Source organism: Artibeus jamaicensis, unplaced genomic scaffold, assembly GCF_021234435.1.
Source record: "Artibeus jamaicensis isolate MK-2021 breed Jamaican fruit bat unplaced genomic scaffold, CSHL_Jam_final contig_685, whole genome shotgun sequence".
In the NCBI taxonomy this organism is placed as follows: Eukaryota; Metazoa; Chordata; class Mammalia; order Chiroptera; family Phyllostomidae; genus Artibeus; species Artibeus jamaicensis.
In genome coordinates, this window is record NW_026521924.1 from 7299522 (window position 1) to 7319381 (window position 19860).

The 19860-nt window shown below is 38.6% G+C and overlaps 1 protein-coding gene across 2 annotated transcripts in view; it reads left to right on the forward strand.

The window, feature by feature from the left end:
* Window positions 1-19860, forward strand: part of PAK5 (p21 (RAC1) activated kinase 5) — a 290608-nt gene that overhangs the window by 132028 nt on the left and 138720 nt on the right. For both annotated transcript variants that reach the window (XM_037136449.2, XM_053671246.1), the window contains exon 2: window positions 826-974. The gene's annotated coding sequence lies outside the window, so the exon portion shown is untranslated. The remainder of the gene's footprint in view (window positions 1-825; window positions 975-19860) is intronic.

Consider the following 19860-nt stretch of genomic DNA (forward strand, 5'->3'; position numbering starts at 1 on the left):
ACGTATAACTTTGATTCAGCCAATGTGTATACAGTCAATCCTCATTTATTTATAGATTTTGTACAGCATTTGCAAATTCACCTCCTCATTTCATTTGCATTTCTGTGCCTTTCACTGGTGATTTTGGTGTTTGGAGTGGTTCCCCAGCATAGTGCTGACGTGCTATCTAGTGCTCCAAGTGCAGGAAGGCTCTGGTGTCCCTTACGGAGAAAATACGTATCTTAGACAAGCTTCATTCAGGCGTGAGTTACAAAGCTGTTGGCTGTGAGTTGAATGTTAATGAACCAACAATAGATTAAATAGGTGTCTTTAAACAGGAACACACATAAAACAGTAACATATTGGTTGATTGATGAAAATGTTGGGGGCAGAGTCTAGCAGAAACCTAATCCCGCATTTCCCTTCAGAGCAGTAGCTCAGGGTTCGCAGCAACGTCACAGACCATAGCTCCTATGGATAGTAAAAACTGACAATATTAAACATATCTGATTGCAGATTAGTGGGCTAGGCCCCAGAGATTCAGGGACCAAAGGCACCATTCCTGTCCCCATTGGTCTAGCCATGTGTTGGAGACACAGACTCACTGTGGAATCATTAGAGAAAGTGCTGAGACAGATGCAGGCAAGGTGCCGGGGGAAGTCTTGTAGCGCCTGGTGTGTACAGGTAATAACATGCAAATCAGTAGCTATGTGCCTGAGGGAATGATAGAAACAGTTTGAAAAGGACGTACAGCATGTGGGAGAATGTAAACGAGTTTATATGTTCATTTTTAAACAGCATAATGTTGGTGGGGTGCTGATTCATGTAGCTACCATGTTGTTACAGAAATACACTGTGGCAAGATGCTTCCACCTCTCGCCAAAATGGACACTGGGGAAAAATGAAGAGCACTGAAGAACTCCAGCGAGAAACTGCACAACAGAAATAGCCACACTCCTCTGGAGTCTGATTCACCCGCAGCCATCATAAAAAAGGTAGGGGAATAAATTATGTCATGGTTTGGCCTTTTTAAACTTTATTTTGCATTTTTCATGCACACACATGTTGGGACATTATTTGACCACAAAAAAGAAATTAGGCCATTTGTGACAACATGGATGGGCCTTAGCATTATGCTAAGTAAAGTAAGTCAGACTGAGAAAGTCAAATACCATATGATCTCACTTAAGCATGGGATCTAATCAAGTTTTAAACAACTGAACTCACAGATACAGAGAACAAACTGGAGATGCCAGAGCCAGGGGAGCAGGGGGGGTTGGGCTAAATGGGTGGAAGGGGTCAAAAGGTACAAAGTTCCAGTTACAAAATGAGTTATGTACCAGGATGTAATATTAATAATATATTGTATATTTGAAAGTTGCTAAGAGAGTAGATCTTAGAAGTTGTCATCAAAATAAAATAATGTTGTAATTATGTGTGGCGAGGGATGTTAACTAGACTTATTGTGATTATTTGGCAATATATGCAAATATCAAATCATTATGTCATACACCTGAAACTAATATAATGGTATATGTCAATTACATCTCAATGAAAAATAAAAATATGCAATAGTAAAAAAGCAGAAAGTTTATTTATTTATTTATTCAACAAATACTTGTTGAGTGACTGCTATGTGCTTGCAAATTGTTCTAAGCACTAGGGATATGATTATGAACAAAAAAAGGCAGGGATATGGGCTTGAAGGAGCTGACATTTTAGTGGAGTAGAGGAGTAAGTAAATAAATGCAAAAAATTATAAATAAACACAGCTGTTAATAAAGTTTAGAACATGGTGAGCAGGTAATGAGATAGCAGGTGATTGAGGCTACTTAAGTTTGGGTATCTGAGCAGACCACTCAGATAATTTTGAGCTGAGAGTTGAATGCTGAGCAGCCAGCTGAGTAAAGGTGTTAGTGTGGAACACTATGTGCCATGAACCAGGATGTGGATGGATATGCTCAAGGGTCAGAAAGCAGACCTGTATTCCTTTGAGAGCAGTTTTGGAGAAGCATGACGTAGAAGATGACATTGGAGAGCCCTTTAGACATGGAGAAGTATCTTGATTTTACTCTGATGGAGACAGAAGCCCTTGGGAAGTTATTAGCAGAGGAGTTTATATTATATTCTTAAAAGGCTATTTTGCTTTATTTATCTAAAGGGTGGGGGGCTTGATAATAGTGGAAAACAGGGTGCTGCTACTTAGATAATGGTGAATTGGCTTTGGGATATGGCATTCAGGATAGATGGCTTTAAAGTATATTTTGCATCTACTTCAGCTAGATTAAACTAAATGACCACCAATGCTTCTTGTGAATCCCCAGCATAATTCTAATTTTCATATGAAGGGTATGCTGTTCACTTTTGTTTTAACATATAAAATTCAAATGGTAATTTATTTTGCTGTTTTAAAGAACAACTTATGGTGTATGTTTGTGGCCCGCTTTCGAAACTTAGAGGGGGTTGATGTGAAGTTGTGAAAAGAAATAAAATTCTTCCTTGAAATCTCATGTTTCGGCAGCTTATCTTAGAACCCTTGGCAGCCAGAGCTTCCAAGTTTCTGCAGCTCCTCTCCTCCTTCTTGCCTGGTTCCTGACTTCTAACAACATTGTTAGTCAGACCATGAGAGGTAGATGATATGAAAGGTATTCTTCCTGATAAGAAACTTATTATTATTTTAAGGACTAGAGACTTAGACTTCAAGACTGAAACTGTTTTTAAAATTTATTTATTTTATCCTTACCTGATGAGGACATGCTTATTGATTTTAGAGAAAAGAGAAGGGAGGGGAAGAAAAATATCCATGTAAGAGAGAAAAATCTATTGGTTTCCTCTTGTGTGCACCTCAACTGCAATGAAACCCGCAACCCAGGCATGCGCCCCAACCGGGAACTAAACCTGCAACCTTTCAGTTTATGGAATGATGCTACAACCAACTGAGCCACACTGACCAGGGAAAGACTGAAACATTTATACTGGATTATTCCAAGGCGGAACATTTAAATAAAAACTAAAATACTTCTTAAAATTGGTGTTTCAAAAAGACAAGACTATGTACCACAATTTTTTGATCCATTCATTTACTGATGGGCACCTAGGTTGCTTCCAACTCTTGGCTATTGTAAATTGTGCTGCTATGAACATTGTGGTTCATAGGTTCTTTGAAATTGGTGTTTTAGGATTCTTAGGATATAATCCTAGCAGTGGAATTGCTGGGTCAAAAGGCAGGTCAATTTTTATTTTTCTGAGAAAATTTCATACTGTTTCCCATAATGGTTGTACCAGTCTGCAATCCCACCAACAGTGAACTCAGGACCCCTTTTCCCCACAACCTCTCCAACATTTGTTGTTTGTTGCTTTGTTTATGATAGCCATCCTGACTGCTGTAAAATGGTATCTCATTGTGGTTTTTTAATTTGCATCTCTCTGATATATAACGATATTGAGCATCTCTTCATGTGTCTCTGGATATTCTATATGTCCTCCTTGGAGAAGTGTCTGTTTAAGTCCTTTTCCCATTTTTTAATTGGGTTGGTTGTCTTCTTAGAGTGGAGTCGTGTAAGTTCTTTGTATATTTTGGAGATTAAACCTTTGTCTGAGGTATCATTGGCAAATTCTATGCAGCAGAGAGAAAGAAGGAGCTACTACCCTTTGCAACAAGATGGATGGGACTGGAAAGCATTATGCTGAGTGAAATAGGCCAGGTGTTGAAAGACAAATACAATATGATCTCACCTCTAACAGGAAGCTAAACAACAAAACAAACAAGCAAGCAGAATGAAAACAAAGACACTGAAATAGAGAACAGGGGGACAGTGACCAGAGGGGAGAGGGGAGGGAATTTAAGGGGGAAAAAAGGGGGGGGATTTGGAGGAACAAGTATGAAGGAAACAAGGACAAGAACTAAGGGAGGTGGAAATGGGAGGGAGGTGGGGAGCACCGGGTGGGGAGGGGGACTGGGATGGGAGAAATAGACAAAAAACTCTACTAGAAAAATAACTAAATAAAATTTTAAAAAAAAGAAAAATAAAATAATGAACTTTCCAAAAGCAAAAAAAAAAAAGACAAGACTATGTGGATTTAAGCAAGGTTTTCCAGAGAAACTAACACTCTCCACAGTGAGGGCTTTCTGTATTGGACTACATGACAATTGTGTAAGTGGGGGGGGGGTGGTTAGGGGTAGGTGCGGTTAGAGGGTAAGGAATTATGCAATGACCTTGGCAAGTGGGGCCAAGATTCCAAGAAGCCAACACCCACTATTGGAGCATGGGCCACCCTCAGACTGTGTTCAGAAGAATTTTCATGATAACTCAGCCAAACGCCATTTTAAGAGCTCAACAAAGTACAGATTCCTGCTTTCTATTATGCACGACTTTCTGAAATGACTCTAAATTTGGGTGCTGTAACAACCCTTCTTCCATCTACCCCGGACCCTTATCAAAAGGCTTTGGTTGTCAGAAAACAGCCTCAGTGCAGCAATTCTACAGTGTCAGGTAATTGAAAACCGTGTAAAGCTGCAGTAAAGGCAAAGGATAGAGGATAAGGTGCAGCAGGAGAAAGCAAGCCCAGCAAACATCAGCGAGGACTGAGACTTTCTGGTACAGCTCCCAGGGTCCTTTCTCCATCTCAAAGGCTGCACTTCATTTTCTGATTATGACCAAAATACATATGTGACCCCTTTGTCTCAGAGGAGCCAAGACTGAGGCTTACTGAGGGATATTTTATATCCCACAGCTCCAGTAGCTAAAAGCAGGCTTTGCAAACAGGTAAACGGGTGCAAACCATCCATCCATATGATTTAAATGAACAGTATAGGGTACCTCTGGGGAAATTTTGGACTTTTAATAGCATATTATAAATCACTAGCTGGTATATTTCACTTCTGTTTTGGCTAAGAATCAATATCATGGTTCCAGGTGCCCTTCAGGATAAGCACAGAGGTACCCAAAATCAACTTCAAGTTAACCCTATCTTCATATACTCAGAGAACTGAGACATGTGAATACCTTTGAGAAGACCTAAAAATGTGACATCATATTCTGTGATTGGTTTTGTCACATACTGTATTAGATACAGCTCTTTGATTAGCTGGGGAGATTATTAAGGCTAGGAAGTAGTAATTGGATTCTGGAGCAATGTGGATAAAATAAAACAGAGAGAGTAGCAGTATTTTAGGTTGGTTTCCCTGGACTCAGATAATAAGACAAAAAATTTAGTCAGTCATGTTTATTTGGGAGGTGGTGCCATTTGGGGGGGAGTGGATATGTGAGGCGGGGAAGAGAAAGAAGACAGAAAGGGTGCATTACCACTGCTGTGACCAGGAGGCCCATGATCTCATTGGGTAATTCTGGGATACAGTATGGAACATACCATGGATTTCTCCTAAGGACAAGGAAATTAGGGTTTATAGCTACCTTCTCCCATCTGGCTTGGTTGAGGGCTGCTCCCTTAGGAGGAAGTGGATGATGTTAACTCTCCTGCATTTGTGATTTGCCATATATGTAGACCAAGGGGGCTCCCGCAGTCAGAGGAAACCCCCAGGCAGAGTCCCAGGTGTTTGCCATTGGAAGCCACCATCATGTCAGTATGCACAGAAATTTCATAATTCCAAGGGGATATGGATGGAGCTCCTACAGTTCCTGCTATAAGAAGTGATACAACGGCAATGATAATCATGATCATATTATTGAGCTATCATTTATTTACTGTATGCCATGTGTTATACCAAATGCATTATATGCATTTTATCATTTCATTCCTATTTGTTGGGCACTCTATGCTGTGGTAAGGGGTGGCAAATCTATATCTCATCACCAAAGTCCTGCAGTGTATACATGATCCTAGTCTTTATAGATAATCAGATCAAGTTGAGCAAAGTTAACCAAATTCTCTGGAGTAACACATACAGGAAATAGAGTTGGGATTCAGACTTGGGTTTGCCTCCAAAAACCCTCCCTGGGCATCATTGCAATCCTGGATTAACTAATCAATCATTGATATTTTTCTGGTGCCCATTATTGAAGAGTTGGCAGTTGACAATAATGTTATTGGATATAAAACAAAAATTGTCCCTGTTCTCAAGGAGATCACACATTTGTGGAAGAGAAAGATAGGAAAACAAGTAGTGATAAGGGCTATACTGGAAGTATACTGTAGCTGTCAGAAAAAATAAAGAAAGGGAGTATCCATTGTTTCTGTATAACAAATGAACACCATGACTCAGTGGCTTAAAACAGTAAGCATTATTGCTCATGAGTCTTTGGCTGAGTTGAGAAGACCTAATCTCAGTCAAGTTCATTCATTCATCTGCAATCAGCTGAACATTGGCTGAAGGACTGAATAGTCTAACTGACTTCACTCATGTATCTGGTAATTGACTGGATGAAGCTGGGTCAGCTCAGTTCTCCAGCAGGCTAGGTTTATTCACATGGTGGCTAAGGAAGGTTGAAGAGAATGGCTGAAAGTGTGCAAGGTTTCTTGAGGCCCAGGCTCCAAACAATCACTTCTGCTATATTTTATAGGCCAAAGAAAACCACAAGGCTCTGTGGAAATAGACTTTCCACCTCTTGATGAGAAGAGCTTCATGGTCACATTTTGAAAGGGCTTTGACACAAGGAGAGGAAGATCTAGACTGCAAGCTACCAAGAACAGAAATATCTACACTTGATCTTAGCCAAAAGGCCAAGAAGTGATGGGAATAGAAGCATCTGGGTTAAGGTTCACAGGGTGAAGAAGCATTCCCAGCCAGAAAAAGTAGGAAGCTACTGTAAGGCAGTATGTGTTCAAAGACCTAGAAGCGTAATGTCTCGTAATGCTATTGGGTGACTTGGGAATGAAGGTATACAACGATGAGAGAACAAGAAGGGGCAAGCACCATGGGATAAACAAGAAATCTGTAAAATGTGTCAAAATGCAGGAAAATACAAGTTAACTTGCAGGCAGAATAATATGCTTATGAAAAAGTGATAAGCAAATGGGAAAACGAATAAAGGTCAGGGAGTGGATGATCGAGTGGACAGATTACTGTAGCCACATAATTAACAAAAAGATAAGATTTTTCTCTTGTGAAAGGATGTATGGTTTGTATTTATGTATTTATTTCATAAAGGAAAAGAGGGAAGAAGGCCATAACTTGGGTGCTTAGAGAAAAATATGAGGTTGAGAGTGGGCTTAAGTACAAGAACTTTTCAGCCTCTGTGTTGGTGACTTCAGGAGGGTAATGCAAAAATGCAGGTTATGTGATAGAATCTCTTTGTATGGTGCACCTTCCATAAGCATGCTAAGCATATTGAGTGGGTTTTGGTATAAATTTATCAAGGATTTTTGCATTATGGTCCCACACTGATATTCCAAGGCTCTGGACCCCACCAAGGCCAAGTTCCTGGGCAGATAGATAGAAATTGACATTAGGGATCTGTGCATGTGTGTTTCTACTGGGATGTGTGTGTGAAATGGTAATTTTCAGTTCATGGATTTTTTTCACTCCAAGATTGAATTGTGTAAATTAAATAGAAGCCTTATTCTGCAGTATTCCTAAGTGACTTTTATTGTTCTCCTGGCCTGTGTTTTAAGTATGATGCTCTCCCAAGTCACCAGGTACAGCACAATTTAAGTGTGAGGCTTAACAGGTTGACATGAGCATCTCCAGCTCCTTGGAGGCAAAATGGGAACTTGACCGGAAATAAATGCCGGTAAGACACATGAATGGAGAACCCCGGCCAGAACATTCACTGTCATTGGCTTGGGGAATGTATTACGTTCATTCTTCTCTCCCAAATATGTTGGTGATTCTTTGCTCCCTATTTCTGAAAAGTTGAGTTAATGGTGGCATTTTCAAAGAGGTAAAACAAGTGAAAAAATTACATAGGTAAAGCTAAATAAGAGCTAAATCTGATAGTAAAGATACAAAATCCAGTGAATACTCTCTGGCAACCTAATGACTGTTTTGTTTACTAAGGTTTTTTGGGGGAGCAGATACCTCCCCACTCCATTTCCCCATCTCCCCTCCAGAGGTCACCACCATCCTAAGTTTGTATCGATTCTTTGCTTAGAAAAAGAACCAAACATGAATGTGTTATTAATGTTTGCTTCCTTTTGAGCTTTATGATAATGATCTCACACTCATATAGTTTACAGATTTGCTCATTCCACCAAACATTTATGTGTCTAAGGTTTCACCTATGTTGTGACATGTAGCTATAGTTCATTTTCACAGCTAAATATTACATTGTGTGAATATATCACCATTTATTTATTCTCCTGTAAATGGACATTTCTCTTGTCTCCACGGTCTGTATTATGAAGGTCCCATGATCATTGTTTATACATCCCCTGGTGCATGTGCAAATGTTTCTCAGGGCCACATAGACAGAAATGGGTTGTTCAGGTATGAGATAGACAGATGACCAATCATCCCAGTTGGCCTGCATCTGAGGAGTTTCCTACACTGCAGGATATTTAGTGCTGAAACCAGAGCAGTCTCAGGCCAACTGGTATGAATAATCACCTTAAATAAATATGTGTTCAACTTTACAACATAATAAGAAACTGTTTCCCAACGAGATGGTAGCAATGCACACCCCAACCCAGCAGGAAATGGAAATTCCCCTTGAGAGCCTTTCTCCCTATTCTTGGTGTTCTCAGTATCTTAATTTTTTGCCACTCAATTGTGTGCGAAATGGTATCTCACCATGATTTGAGTTCCCTGGTTGCTAATGAGGTCTGTATCTTTTTATGTTTTGTTCTCTATTTGTGTTTTCTTGCCTGTGAAATGTCTTCTGTATCTTTTGTTGTTTTTCTGTTGAATTGTTTTGTCCAGCGCATCCCTTTGTATTCTCTTGGTGTCACCACCAACTAATGACATTTTGTCAGCAGTAGTTCTAATGACATTTTGGACTGAATAATTTTTGTTGTGGGGTCTGTGCTTTACATCATAGTATGTTTAGTGTTATCTTTGGCCTCTACCCACTAGATGCCAATAGCTCCTCCTGTTGTGAAAACGAAAAAGTCTCTAGACATAAAAATATCTCTAGTCACATATTCCCTAGGGGACAAAATTGTACCTGGCTGAGAACTGCTAACCCAGATCCTTAGCTTCTTGCTCATGTGTGAGAGAGAAGGAAGTAAACCAGATGCATTTCCTCTCCATTTCTCTCTCTGGTGGCCCATTCCAAGGCATATATCCCTGTACTGTGCATTTAGAGGTGTCCCATGTCATTTAGAAGATGCATTTGCTGAGCTACTGGCCGTGTTTCTTCGTGATTTAGGCAGTGTGGTGGCCAGGACAGTAACGCATCACCTTGTCCTGCTGCCTATTCTTCCTGCTTCATTTCCCTTCTCATCCCTCTCCTACCTTCAGAACCCATATTCCAATTAGAGTATTAGCACTGAAAGTTTGTCTCAGGGTCCATTTTCTAGGAAAACTAAGCTAAAACAAAAGGTTGTACAAAGGAGACCTTGTGGATTTTGGACATGATTTACTAACCTGTCTGAAAGCAATAGGGACATTGTGTGTGTGTGTGTGTGTGTGTGTGTGTGTGTGCGTGTGCACACACACCCATGTGGTAAATTGGAATGAAAATAAATCCTGATATTCAGCAGCATCAAAATTATTTAAGCTTTCACCTGAGTAAACTGGGATAAGACTTAAGTGGAAGGTCAAGTGTTGGGAGATCTAGTAGCTGCAGTACACAATGAATGTTAGAGCAGTGATGATTATATGGATTGTGGGGTAGGGTGACTACTCCCTTTCATTTTGTTTTGACCTTTGTTTTTTAAAGTTGCGGTAACACTGATTTACAACATTACATAAGTTTGAGGTGTAGAACATTATAATTTGACATTTGTATATACTATGTTATGCTTTCCAACAAAAATCGGTAGTTTCCATCTGTCACCATACTCTACAGCAGCTTGGAAAATGACATATCTCTGGTCATTGCAGGGCAGACTGTGATGAAATCCAGGCCCAGGATTGGAGTTTAAGGTTGGCAGAGCTGCAAAGGAGACTGCACAGCTTTGTATGATTTCTTAATTCAAACTCATGGCTCTGCCCCACAATGATGCTGAGACCTGGGTTGAGTTCACTGGGACAGATGATATTGAGAACCTTGAACTCCTAAATTCCCCTAAACCATTCTGGAGGACAGGGGAAATTTCTTCTCCCCTGACAAAAGAACAGCCTACTTCACTTGAAGCAGGTGCTTCATAAGATGATGATTATTCTCCTTCAGATCTTTCTACTACTTCTAATTGCTCCAAGATGATAACTAGAATATAGTCTCACAGAAGAAGTATCATCCCTTGTCCAGAAAGAAGTAGCTTATACACTGAAAAATTGAAGGACCTGGCTAATAGTGCCCTCAGAACCAAGGAAACCCATGTGGGAGTGGACTTGGAATTTTGGGGGGGAAGGGGAGATATACTAAAATTGAATCAGAGGTGATTTCTTGATATAGGGGCATTCACTCACAACCCAAGATGCAATCATTTGTCAAGGACACTTGAAGCTGGTCTTGAAGGTTTTTTTAGGTTGGTACTTCGAAGCCTGTACACTGTGATGACCTATAGCAAATGGAGAGGAAATCCTCCAACGCCTTTGATGCAGCTTTGAAAAAGGGTCAGACGGCTCAGAGAGGAGGGTTAGAATGGATATTGGGATGGTTTCAGGTACAATCTAAGAATCTATCACTTGAGTATATTCCTAACTGACCCAGACGGTCCAGAGGACACTTCATTCCCCCAAAAATAGTAAGATGGCCTCTGGGGAGGGGTGCTGGAACCTTAGAAAAGCTAAAGGCTGTCATCGCTTGATGTTCAGAGGAGGTGTCTAGGAGTTGGACTTCCCAGTACCGCTGAGGTGATGGGGCCCAGAGCAAGGGAGACTGAGTAGCAGGTATTACTGTTACAAGCAATGTGGATTTTACCATAATAAGCAGCCAAATAAAAGCACCAGTCAGGGTTCCCTGAGCTACAGGGATCTGATCATGGCTAAAGGGCCTGGAAGTCTTTGTGACAAAATAGTTGAGCAGCTAATCAGGATGCTGCACAATTTGGGTAAGTAGGAGGAAAAAAATCAAGAAAATATGACCATGGAATATCACTGCCCCTCCCAAGTTTCCACATTGGAATCAGTTCACAAGTGCCAAAGGAATCATGATAGTCAGCTCACGTTTATCATTATTTCACTTTTAATTATTTTTACATTTTATACGTTATTTTGTACTTATCTGCTAATTATCATACATGAAGTACAATGGGAGTGGACACCAGTATGTTATTTTGTCAACTCTTATTCTTGGTATGTTTCTCCTTGTGAGGTATGTAATGCTTGATGATGTATGAGAGAATCCTTAGGGCCTAAATTGAGGATATTCCCAATGGAGAGTATTGCTCTACTTCCTATTAATAAAGTCAGGGGTAACTTTCACCCTTTTTCAAAGTTCCATTCTAGGTCTGTCTCTTGGGCTTAACTGCCCTACCTTGCTTTGTGAAGGGCCTAAGGCTGGGTCTCCACCTCATTGTTGTCATTTCCACATCCCCTTAGGTCTGTCCTGCCTTTTTCATTAATTTACTCTTAAGTGGGTTCTCTGGTTCCATTTCTCTGTCATTTATTTTGGTGTGGCAGGGGATGTTCAGATGTTTCTTTTACTATCTAGTGAGCCAATTTTCATCTTAAAAATGTATTCAGGTTATTTTTGTATTTTAACATAAGGAAACTTCAGATTATCTAAAATGCATACTACCAAAATGAAGTAACTCTAGCAGTATGAATATCACCAAGTGCAGTTAGGAACTGTCCAGTGCACCAATCATAATGGGATTGGGTTTGGTCCAGGAAATATTTAGTTGAGCAGATCAGAGGGGCTGCTTTTCTCATTGTCAAATATCTTGCTCACATGAGTAATAGATATTGATCAGAACACAGGGCCTGTGGGTACATAACCTGAGTAAAGTTTCACTAGTTGAAACGAGCTCCCTGGCTCTCCTCTCCATGCATTTTCTTATGGCCATTTAACAGAGACTATGGCCATTTACAGAGATTCAACATATGCTGAGCTGTCCCTCTTATTTCTGCCATATCTTGGAAACACGCCAGTATATAGTACTTTCAGAAAGATTTCCACATATTCATAGTTGGATATGTAAAAAACACAACTTCTTGACTGTCCAGAATACTCTTGCCTTTGGAACTACCAAACCTCTGTAATGTCAAGGAGAGAAATGTGAATGAACTTGACAGACGAGCCGTGGGGTTCTCATGTCCGCAGAGACTAGGCAGCACAAGAAACAGCAGGTGGTGGTGGGAACCAAGGCAGGCTGTGCCTTTCTGAAGCAGTGGCATTTAACTCCAGTCTGTTATTTCTCTATGGGAATGTAGCACAGGTTGACTAGATATCTAATTTCATAAAGAGAAACTCGAAAGCTGGAATTTTCTGATATTATATCTGCCAGTTTTTAAACATTGATTTATTAAAAATAAACAAAAATATGCAAACAACAAAGAACCTGATTGTGTAGGAAATCAAAACACATTTGCAGGCAACTTGCAAATTTAATCTTGCCTGTAGACAAGTTCAAATAAACAACATGTATTGATAGCTTGAGATTGATGAATTTCAGAAAGTAAATTTCATCTGCATGGCAATTTGATTATTTTTGCTTTTGTTTGCTAGGTTTTTGCTTGGGATTTTTCCCCCTAGTAAAAATTAAAAGCCTACTGGATACTATATTGATTAAAGCTACAGGCACAACAAAGATATTGTGTGTGTGTATAACATGGAAACATGCAAACAACTCAGAATCTTAACAAAGTTGCACTATGACCCATCAATACCTGCCCTGGATTTATTTCCAAGGAAAATTAGTACTTAACATGTCTATTTATAATATTCCCAAACTGGAAACAAGCCAGATGTCCATCCACAGAAGAATGATAAATAAACATTGTTATTCATTCACTGTACAACGATGAACAGAACATACTACTGATAAAACAACATGGGTGAATCTCACAGACATTACGTTGAGTAAAAGAAACCAGGCACCGAAAAGTATGTATTTGTGACTCCATTTTTATGGCATTCAAAAACAGGCAAAACTAAATTGTGGTTTGAGAACTCAAAAACTAGTTTATGTTATAGAACTCTAGGAGGTACACAGGAGCCTTCTAGGGTGCTGGCAATGAATAGTCCTTCTCATGAGCCAGGGGGTGGTTTTATGGCTGTAAACGGTGGATATTTCTGTGATCTCTGTGCAATAAATAGAACATCAGTAACTACATGGGCAGCAGGGGTTGGTACAGTGAGTTCTGCAGCTTGTAGATGACCTCTGAGTAATTGAAAGGAAATTTTCAAGTGTCATTGTTTGCCACAGGTGTGAGAGAAAAGGGAACTGACCCCTTGAGAGTCAGTTCCTTCCATTCCTCTCCAACTTGTGATGTCTCCATGGCAAATACACGTATGTATGGAGATGAAAGCATTCTGCTTCCCCATGTGGCATGATCGTCCAATTTTTCCAAGTCTTCCAGGTTTCCCACCTATGAAATAGTTCTTTAAGCCATCATAGACATTTAGCGTTTTCCATAAAACCAGCAACTTAAAAGAGTGTTGTTAACAGGAACTAGTATAAAGGACACATGGACAAAAACTAAGGGGGGTGGAAATGGAAGGGAGATGGGGAGCACTGGGGGATAGGCTGGGATGGGAGTAAAAGACAGAAAACTGTACTTGAACAATTAAATAAATAATTTTTAAAAAAAGAGTGGAGCTTTGGAGAGTGTTACTGTGTACACTGTTCCTGTACCTTTTCCTGCAGTATCCTAGTCTCTGCACATTAAAAAAAAACGTAGCAGATAAGCCCTCTCCCCTCATTCACAAGCTTAATATTTTTTTACAGTTCCCCAATGAATAGACTTAGTGTAGGGAAACAAGCACCACAGTCTGTTTCTCTGCCGTGAGATATTTATGCTACCACACAGATTGCTTTTCATGCCCCGGGGCAAGTGCTGCCCCCACAGGAAGCAATTGGAAAGGACCATAAAAGAGCTCCCAGCCTATTTTATTCAGCATCTGTTCTTTAGGATAGAAAGTGGTCAAAAGGGGCGAGTGGCTGCAGTAGAAGTAAAAGAGTAACTGGAAAAGTGGATGCACATGCTCAGCCCTTAGGCCTGGAAGGGCTTCTGCTGATACAATCAAGACTGTGTATTCCAAACACATGTATAGGTAGGTCCAAGTTGCTTATGCAGCTTCTTGCTTAAGTGGCATGAAGTGTGAGAGCCTGAGATCTGGTTGAAATACAGGGGATGCAGAGATGGGTGTTGTGTTGTCACAGCCCACGGCTGACACTCTCACCTACCTTCCTAAAGACCTTGTTCCTAACTGAAAATTTTAGGCACATCTTCACATAGTACTCAGAATACAGAACTACTCAGAATCTCTGTAAAGCACTTGTCTTACTCATCTGTAACCTAGGAAAGATAGGAAAACTTGGAAAATGATTTTTTTCATCAACTTCCAGTTATTTTTATGTATTTTTAAAAGCACATTAAATCTCATGACAATAAGTTTCATGGGAAGTTTGGCATTTTATTTCGTGTAACTTTTATTTGGCAGAATCAAACGTACCTAATTTGGGAGTCAGGGGACCCCAGTTGTTTTTGGTTGCATCCCTTTGAGCCTGCAATGCAGTCTTGAGCTCACTTCTTGATGTTTCTGAGTACAGAGTGAAACAACGTGAAAATACCTTGTGTCTGCCTACTCCATAAGTTTGATATGAAAGAAAATGAAAGGCACTCAAAGAAAGTGGAAAGTGTGAGGTCATTGGAAGGTATGATCAGCATTACCCCTGGATTTACGAATCATACCAAATGCTATCTCTGCAAACATTTCTTGGATGACATTCTCTTTGATTCATGCAAGTGGTGTTTTCATTTTTATGGGAAAGGCAAGTGAGTGTCTTCAGGTATGGAAGAATAACTAAAAAGCATGGGTTTTAATGGGAGTGAAGGAAGTATACAGTTAGAATATAAAATAGTGACCTTTATTCTAGCTTCTCTTTCTGGCTAGCCAAATGACATTAAATAAAGAAAAGTTTTTTTTTATTTCCAAAATAGGAATTAATATCTAACACCCTGATCTATTGACACTTAAGAGAAAGGTTGTAAACGTGAAAGAAATCATATGTGAAAAGACTTTAAAAGTATAAATTAAGACAACATGCAGCTAGGGTTTACACCACTTTTTTCTTCTCAGAAAGGATTTTAAACAATATGTTGAGGGTTCTGAAAAGATTAATCCAGCCACCTATCCAACTTGCCATGCTATCTAATTAATTTTCTTCTTTTACAAATCCCAATAAGTATAATAAGTAGCAAAGGCACTGTACTGCCAATTGATCACAAAGGCCAAACAGTTCTCACATCATGGGCTGTTGTCAAATGCTTGGAAACCCTTTATGGCCAATGTTTTATTATATCAATGTTGCTCATTACTTGGAAAAACGTATAATATATTGTCCAAATGAGGACTGGTTTGAGAACAAAAAAGAGAGCTGTTAACATTTATGCCAGGATAACAGTGGAAACTAGGACTGTTCTGGGCCAAAAATATTGTTTAAAGGCTTCTTTTTTCAGTCAAGTCATAATTATGTCTAATATGTTCTAACTACAAGGCTATTTGTGGGGAGGATTTAAAAAAACAGTTTAACTAAGTATATTTCATGGTTCTAGTTTTCAAGAAGCCAGAGTCTATGTGGCAAGAGAAAGCTATGAAATGCAATGCAATGCAATGCTGCAAAAAGAATAAATGAAAGCCATCATGTTAGTAACTGTTGGATTGAGTGGGGTAGAAGTTCGGAGACTTAGACATGACTGTGGAGACTCAGACAACCTTGGGTCTCTGAGAGCCTTTCTGGGAGGGGAAGACTTTCACTGGGTGGAGAAGACTGCTGGGATCTCAGTAGAGTTGGAGAAAGCAAGATGGTAGGCATTGCAGGCAAATGAAATAGCTTGGATAAACACAAAAATAGGTGGGTTTCCATGGCCTTGTGTAGAAGGCAGAGAAATCTTTTCTCTGCTATAAAAGAATTTTTTAAAAGATAAAATTTATTCCTTTAACAAATATTAATTGAGCACCTATAGTATTATGGGCAATGCTCGAAATGCTAGGAATTCAATAGTGAACCAAACACAAACCTTAGCTTATGGGGTTTATATTCTAATCTATTTTAAGAACTTCCCTTGAAAACTGCATCTGTTCTGTATGAATGTTTAGATGGCAAGACTGATTTAAAGCCAACTGATTTTCTAAACTAAAATCTGAGACGTGGAAAAAGGTTTATCAAGCAGCCATCCATCATTCAACAAACATTTGTTATGAACCTGCCAGGTGCCTGGCACAGTGTTAGGGGCTGGATTTACCACAGTGAGAAACATGGGGAAAGCACCCTGCCTCTGAGGAGACATTAATCTAACAAAATTGGGTCTCCCATATTATATATCTTGAGCCACAGACATGAATGTTAAAAAATAAATAAAGGTTCTTCCAGCACCTCTTTATATATTCACTTTATTCATACAGAGCTAATAAGGGGAAAGCAGTTATTTGCTTTCCTCTATAGTACAGTTTCCTTGCTCTGATTCTTTCTGTGTAGGCCCAAGTCTTTGCTTCTGCAAATTTAATAGATGCCTATGGCAATTGGGAATCAACATCAAACAAAGACATCTTTCTTTCACATGTCTGCTGCAGAGTGAATTAGGCCATGAGAGAGGTGTCTTGGAATATGTGAGATGGTAACCTGACTATGAGGAAAGCCCCCCCACCCCCTGACAGCACTCTGCTTCGGATAAGACAGTATATATAAAACATTGTACAACAGAGCTAGTATCATTGTATAAAAAGGAAATAACCCCATTATTCCCAGAGTTCTGGAGCACATATCAGAAATCAAAGAAACACAGATTGTCAGACCTACCCCTGGAGACTCTGATTCTGTGGTAGTGTTGAGAATTCGCATTTCTAAAAATTCGAAGTGACGCCTGGGTGAAAAGTCCAGAAGCTACATGTTGAGAACCACTGAATTATTCTTTAAACATGTGGGTATAATATGACTACCCACTAAAATAGGTTGATCTATAGATATGTAAATTATAATAATATTTATGAAGGAGGCTACTATGTTTATACTCCATATGGGAGCCACTAGCCATATGAGGCTTTTAAGGTCTTGACATATGGCTAGGGCTATATGTCCAAATAAAAATATTTTGTATCTTTTACATTAAATAAAATATATTATTAAAATTAATGTCATCTGATTTATTTTTACTTTTAATGTGGCTACCAGGAAATTTATATGAACCCGTGGCTTGCATTACATTTCTACTGGATGACAGTGGTCTATGAAATTTTCTAAATGTGTGTCCTGAGGCTTTGGAGGCTTTTGCTTTTTTTTTCTTAGACTTTGGATTCTTTTAGAACTTAAGAGTTACCAACAGAGAAAGACTAGGTATTTTGCTTTTCTATATAAATAAGTGGTATACATTTTAATGGTACCCTATTGATTGAGTTTGTTTTGAATAACAGCAAGATAGCATTTGCTAGAAAGAGTTTTTCAGTAGATGCTTGACCATCTCTATACCTTAACTGCTATAGTTGGTGGATCAGTTTCTCTTGAGTTTGCTTTAGTTCCTTGGAGTGGCTAAGATCTGCTGTCCTTTAGAAGCAAAGGCTGTAAAGGCCATTGAACTTCCCTTCTCTGAGACATTTGGACCCCATTGGCACAAGTCTGTCACAGAAGGATTGTATATCCAAGCTTCAAAGAGTATATATATGACCTTGGTAGAGGCAAAGACTTTTAAAACAGGTCTCAGAATGTAATAGTTATAATAATAAAATTGTATCTAAATACTAATTAAAAATTAAGTACATGTCTTCATCAAAAGCAATATTAAGAAAGTGTAAGAAAATTATAGAGTATGAACAAATGTGTGTATATATATATATATATATATATATATATATATATTCCACAAAAGACTTTTATCCAGAATTTATAGAGAACTCCATCAAATGAGTAAGAAAAAGGGAGATAATCCAATGGGAAAATAGACAAAGGACTTGAGCAGGTATGTCACGAAAGTGAATATCCAAACAGTCAATGCATGTGAAAAATGCTCATACTCATTAATCATTAGGGAAATGCAAAATAAAGCCACAATGAGATGCTACTACATACCCACCAGAATGAGTATAACAACTATGAATGAAGATGTGAGCAATTCATAAGCTGCCAGTGGGAAAGTAAATTGCATATTCACTTTGGAAAGCAGACTATAACTGTGTACTAAAGCCATACGCACATACCCTTGACCTAGCAATTCCACTCTTAGGTTTCTGTATGCCCGACAGTAGTGCATCATTACATGTGTTCACCAAAAGACAAAAACTAGAACATTCATGGCAGCATTATTTCTGATCATTTCAAACTGAAATCAGCCCAAATACACATAGCAACATTAGAATAAATTGCGGTATAGTCATACAATGGAAGAGTAGACAGAAATGTGAAAGAATGTGGCATACAACAGCATGAATAAATCTCACAGATGTAATGTTGCATAAAAGATACTTGACCTAAAAGAAGACAGGCTGTGTGATTCTATACATGTAAAGTTCAAAATCAAGCAGAATGAATCTCTGATGAAGGAAGGCAGGATAGTGGTTGATCTTTGCCAGAGCTGATGACTAAGGCACAGCTGGAAGGAGGCTGCTGGCACTTTCCCCTTGATCTGATCTGTACTATGGCTTCAAGAATGTGTTTCCTTTGTGAACATGCACTAAGCTATACACTCTGTGTACTTCATGTATGTTTTAATTTAATAAAAGGCTTACTTTAACAACAGATAGAAGAGGAAGCACAGTTAAATCCCCATGACTGCCCCAAACTTAACTCTTTAAACACACACACACAGCCATAGCTGTATCCCAGAACTTAAAACTATAGGCTGCAACTGATTTATAGAAATTGTTTAATGAGGTTTTTGAAGCTATAAGTTCATTTTATTTATTACAAATTCCTCATTAAATGTATTATTTAAAATCAAAATATAACCACTGGATTATAGAACCTTAAAGTTTAAGTAGTATATTTCATATTCTATTCGATATCATGTAGCTAATAAATCCTATATGATTCAACCTGTTCTAAGAAACATTGAAAAAATAAAGGTCCTCAATAGAAGGCATGTTCTATACATAATGAGATTTGAAAAAATCTATAATTCCAAAGATTGATGACGATCATAAATTTATACAAGTCATCCAGTTATTTACATTAGATTGAAATGATAAATTATATAGAGGTATTACTTTAGAAAATATAATCTGTTCAACACAGCTCATTCAAAAAGCTTCCATGAGTGCACTGATGTATTTTTTCTTTTTTTTTCTCTTTTTCTTTTTTTCTTTCTAGAATTGTATTTTTTTAGTGGACTGCTACATTCAAATGAATATATTTAAATTCACAAAATGTCATTAGTAATGACTATGCCATAAACATCATTGGCAAAATTTTTGTAAAGGAACAAAAGGGGGATAATGAGACATGTTTTCAACTCTCAGTAAAGAGTACCAAAGCAAGTATTTTTCATGAAGAAAAACAGAGAACAATGTTCAGTAATTCACGCACAACTTGAACTAAAAGACCTCTTCACATTGGTTCTGAGGATTGAGGACAAAATGAGTTTTTCTAATCAAGTGGTTCATGTAAAATAAAATGTGGAGCTACACATATATAGGTTTGGCTTAACTGTGGACCCACTTGTTTTTTTTAAAGTAAGGTAATTAAAAGAAGGAAAATAAAATCAAAATACCTTTTAAACAA